We start from the raw sequence: 5337 nt of genomic DNA, 5'->3' as shown, positions 1-5337 counted from the left end.
CCGCGGTTACGTGCACAGGACGCACACTTGGGCCCTCGTGTCGACACCGACGTCAAGCTCGTTCGTTACGCGACGACGTTCTCGCGGCGTCCACGTTGAAAACCGGCCTGGTCTCGAGGGCTTGATTAATCGCCCGCCGTCGCGTCTTTTTGCAGACGCAAAAATTTGTTGTGCATTCGCGGGGAAAAAAATCGTTGCATTTATGTGGACGCGGTGGTCGTTGAGTGTCATCGAGGGAGAGGTGCTAATGCTTTTTGAATTCCAGCGTGGCAGAAGTATTCGTGGTAACACAGGTGATTTCGAGCTGTTGTGCTTGAACGTGTCGCGTGTGATATGTTGCAAATTTTCGGTATACCGATGTTTTGGTAGTCTTTTTAGTGGAATTGTGCTACTCGGAATTCTGAACCCTTCGAGAACACGGAACACTTTGGATGTAAATGTTTACGTATTGAGGGGTACGCTATCCTGAGACGCCGAAAATTTGGAATTTTTTTGATAAGTAACTACTTAATGAAAAGGTTCAATTTTTTCGGAAGATGTAAGTGTAACTTTCAGCTTCTTTCTTCAATTTTTAGAAAGTGAAAATGTTGCAAAATATGAACTGAGTCACGATTTCAACATTTTTTCTCCGTTTATTTATTTAAAGTCATTAGATAAAGAATAAGATAATGCAGTTTCACTTTTTTTATTTTTTTAGAAGATATGAGTGTAACTTTCAGCTTCTTTACTCAATTTTTAGAAAGTGAAAATGTTGCAAAATATGAATTGAGCCACGATTTCAACATTTTTTCTGCTTATTTTAAAGTGGTCACATTAACACGTTCCGTGCCGCGTGGGTCGCATACGCCCCACTCTGGACTTTCCGTTCAGGCCATTTGATATTTCGGCCTTTTCCTTCCGCTGACTTAAACTGTTCAACTACGGCGATAATTTGTTAAAACAAACATTTTCCCTTTGCTCTATAGCGTATCTTGAACGTTACCTTTTCCACGATAACAATTTTTGCAATCTTGTAAATATTGGAAGACACATAAGGGTGAAAAGCGACCCTCGCGGCGTGAACGGAAAGTCACCGAAAATCGGTCCGGCACGGAACGTGTTAACTATAAAGTCATTAGATAAAGAATAAGATAGCCTTTCGCTACAACGAATGAAACGAACCAATAAATTTGAAAGAATGAAGCACATTCTCTATGTCCTTGTCTTCATTTAGGTTCGTTTTCAAGTCTCCCTTAACGGAGAATCGGGTTCGCATTTTATTAACAATAATTCGGTCAAGTTTAGGTTCGTTTTCAAGCCTCCCTTAATAAAGAATCGAGTTCGTACTTTATCAACAATAATTCAGTCAAACAAACAACCTGTTTGTTTTTTCAATTAAACACGCTCAAAGCACACTCTAATGAAATTCAACCAAACGAACACGCGTGTTTAACCTACTCGAAGGTTTAACGAACTTAACGACAGTTCCAGGTGAAATAAAGAGTAGAAAATATGCAGGCATTAATATCTGAAATAAAACTGTCCTAATATCTTGCGGTGGTGTAGCTGTGAGGAGATAGCGGGAACGAGAGCACACCAATAAAGATCAGAACGAAAAACGCAGTCGGTCGGAGCTTGGTAATCCAGATTACAGAACGTTTCCCGTGCTTTTTGCGTTCCCCTGTCGGCCTTTCAATTACCGGAAGCTACGTTTTATTTTCCAACGTGGCGCAGCGCGCGGACCGGTAATTAGGTGGCGCGTATAAATTCGTTAACTCTTTTAACAGGTTAATGGTCCACGCGGCACCACCAAAGAACCACCTTTCCCGGTGTGCTTCTGCTTTGTTTCCCTACCGAATTATTTACGAGGCTGGAATTGGGATTGAATGGGCGACCAGGGCGAGAGCAATGGTTACCGTTAGACCTTCTTCAGCCGCTCCATATTTTCATGGAGACGTTCCTTCTAACTGGGAAGATCGCAGGACCCCCTCTTAATTAAGAGCTCGTGAAATTTACGACTTTGTCGAATTCTCGAACAACGAGGCTATGACTTCGTCTTCTTGATTGCCTTCTTTCAGTTGTGTGTGCTTCGATTGTTTCTCGGTGGAGAGAGATTTATAGTTTTATTAACGATTGGAAATTAGTAGAATAGGGAAACAGAATGTTTTGTGTAAACTATGCTTTCCGTTGGGTAGGATTACGTTAATTATGTTGGGCGGGTCTGGCTTATGTTTCGTCAACGGTCCACTCTGGTTTCCTAGCACTTAGCTCACCTCTGAAGTTTCCGTAATTACTGACGATAGATATTGTAATTCGCGGATGCGGCGTAATTCAATTGTAATGAAAGTTTTTTGGGTGGGTAGTTATTGTAAGGGTTTTGGGTGAATATATGGGATTTTACTCATTTCTTCCACCGACTATACTCATTGTCAGCCCTAAACACTCTTCTTTCGCAGTGTATTTAAAAAAGTTACGGCTTAATCGCCTCGCTATATTTCTTTCATCGACTATACTCAGTCCCAAACACTTCTCTTTCACAGTATACCTTTGAAAAATTTGTCTGTGCCTTAATAGCCTCACTATAGTTCTTCCATTGACTATACTCAGTCCCAAACACTCTTCTTTCGCTATATATTTAAAAAATTTGCGTCTTAATCGCTTCACTATATTTCTTCCATTAACTATACTCAGTCCCAAACACTCCTCTTTCACAGTGTTAGGACAGCAAGGGAACGATTTTATGATACGTGACTTTATTTCAGTAAACCGTTATTTTTAATTTAGCATACCGATCTGCAGCCAACATGCGGCACCTAGACTTTCTAAATATTAAAGAACAGGCTATTGTTCAGCTAGCAAGGCAAGATACCATAAAGTCATCTCCAAAAGGGTCTTCGAAAAAAACCGATGTAATTACCGAGGCCACTTGGTAAACTCCCTTCCGAGCAAGACGGAAGGTCAGCGTTGACCTGGCTGGATTTTCCCCCTTGTTGCCAAACTTCGCTTCGCAACGACCATCATCGTCACCCCCGCTCCAAGGACATTTCGCGCTTCGGGCGCAATGGAAGGGGGTGATACGGGGTTGGTCAATTAGCATTTGTAAGAACCTCCCTTTGCATCCCTTCCTCAAATTTGGGAGAATTTGGAGAAGGAACAAGCCAATAAAGAGAGTGGAATCAGCGAGATTCAACTACTATTAGTTCAGTATCAGTTAGATACCATTAGTGCAATATCATTCAGAGACTATTAGCTCAGTATCAGTCAGACTATTAGTTCAAGATCTGTCAGTTTCGAACATTAAGAGTTAACTAGTAGGATCTCGAATCAGCGAGATCCATTCATTAGCAGTCTCAACCACTAAAATCAGTCATCTGAACATTGTTAGTTAGTGTAAATTGAGAACGATAAACTCATTAGACGGCACCAAGTGCAATATTCGTAAGTACGCGGAAAGTGAGTGTCCAAGTGCTTAACACACAGTATGCCTTTCAAAGATTTGTTTGTGCCTTAATCACCTCGCTATATTTCTTCCATCGACTATACTCAGTCCCAAACAGGGACTTTTCTTTCAGAGTATACATTTAAAAAATTTGTCTGCCTTAATCGCCTCACTATAGCAATATTCGTAAGTACGCGGAAAGTGAGTGTCCAAGTGCTTAACACACAGTATGCCTTTCAAAAATTTGTTTGTGCCTTAATCACCTCGCTATATTTCTTCCATCGACTATACTCAGTCCCAAACACTCTTCTTTCGCTATATATTTAAAAAATTTGCGTCTTAATCGCCTCGCTATATTTCTTCCATCGACTATACTCAGTCCCAAACACTCTTCTTTCGCTATATATTTAAAAAATTTGCGTCTTAATCGCCTCGCTATATTTCTTCCATCGACTATACTCAGTCCCAAACACTCTTCTTTCGCTATATATTTAAAAAATTTGCGTCTTAATCGCCTCGCTATATTTCTTCCATCGACTATACTCAGTCCCAAACACTCTTCTTTCGCTATATATTTAAAAAATTTGCGTCTTAATCGCCTCGCTATATTCTTCCATTGACTATACTCAGTCCCAAACATTCTTCTTTCGCTATATATTTAAAAAATTTGCGTCTTAATCGCCTCGCTATATTTCTTCCGTCGACTATACTCAGTCCCAAACACTCTTCTTTCGCTATATATTTAAAAAATTTGCGTCTTAATCGCCTCGCTATATTTCTTCCATCGACTATACTCAGTCCCAAACACTCTTCTTTCGCTATATATTTAAAAAATTTGCGTCTTAATCGCCTCGCTATATTTCTTCCATCGACTATACACTGTCCTAAAACACTCGCAGACATTCTGTCACTCCCACATTATTAACAATGAGAAATCATTATCTGTGAAAGTGCTTATATTCGAATTTCTCGTTACTTAGCATATAAATCTTTCAGAAATTTGAGATAATTGGTAATCCATTAATAACAATCTCCTATCTATTCTTTTCCGAAATTTCACACGATAAAATGGTACCGAAAATTGTAAAAATTGAGAGAAACTTCTCGAATAAATACACAACTTCACGAACAATTAGCAAGATTCGCGTTAATCGGGTAATTATTTCCGAAGACCGGCTCGATTTCATCGAAGCTTTCAGTATTCGCCAATTATCGACGTGCTTACAAAAGGGGTCAATTTCTCTTGCGATTACAACAGCATCCGTGGCGATTTACGTGCCAGAGCAAATGTTTCAACGATATTTCAACACGCACACACAGCCCGATATACGCGTTATTACGAGCGGCGAAATGACCGTCGAATATTGTGGATACGCCGACCAATGGATATATACGATGTTTGCCGGAAAGATGCATGCTGATGCTAATGTATCGGCTCTAGCGAAATCGTCCAAACTCCGTGAAACACGCGAGTCCCCACCCTCATGTTACATCGCGTTTCGATGTGTTTGGACATTGTTTAGAAGTTCGTTCTAACGTGAAACATATTCAGTGTGCGGACACAGTGTGTGACAGTCATTAAGCTACACGGGGGGAAGTGTTCGTTGATGAATGGCTCAATCGAAACGGGTTACACGAACGATTTCCTGTCATATTCGCGATACGTACACGTACAATGGTAAATGTTGAACTTTCTCTACGATTCGGAATTATTCAGCTCGATCATCTTCGGATAATAACAACGTTAGGAATATGGTTTGGTGGTACGATCGAAAGATTTCACTTGGCGTAGAAATTAACCTTTCAGCTGGATTTATTTCACAGTCGGATAATTAAATCCCCGGGGGAGTATAGTTATGTACGTTATAACGAAAAGATAGGGAAACATCTGACGCAGTCATTTTGTTTCCCTGGTTGAA

Source organism: Habropoda laboriosa, unplaced genomic scaffold, assembly GCF_001263275.1.
Source record: "Habropoda laboriosa isolate 0110345459 unplaced genomic scaffold, ASM126327v1 scaffold22, whole genome shotgun sequence".
In the NCBI taxonomy this organism is placed as follows: Eukaryota; Metazoa; Arthropoda; class Insecta; order Hymenoptera; family Apidae; genus Habropoda; species Habropoda laboriosa.
Note: the sequence above shows the minus strand (reverse complement) of the source record.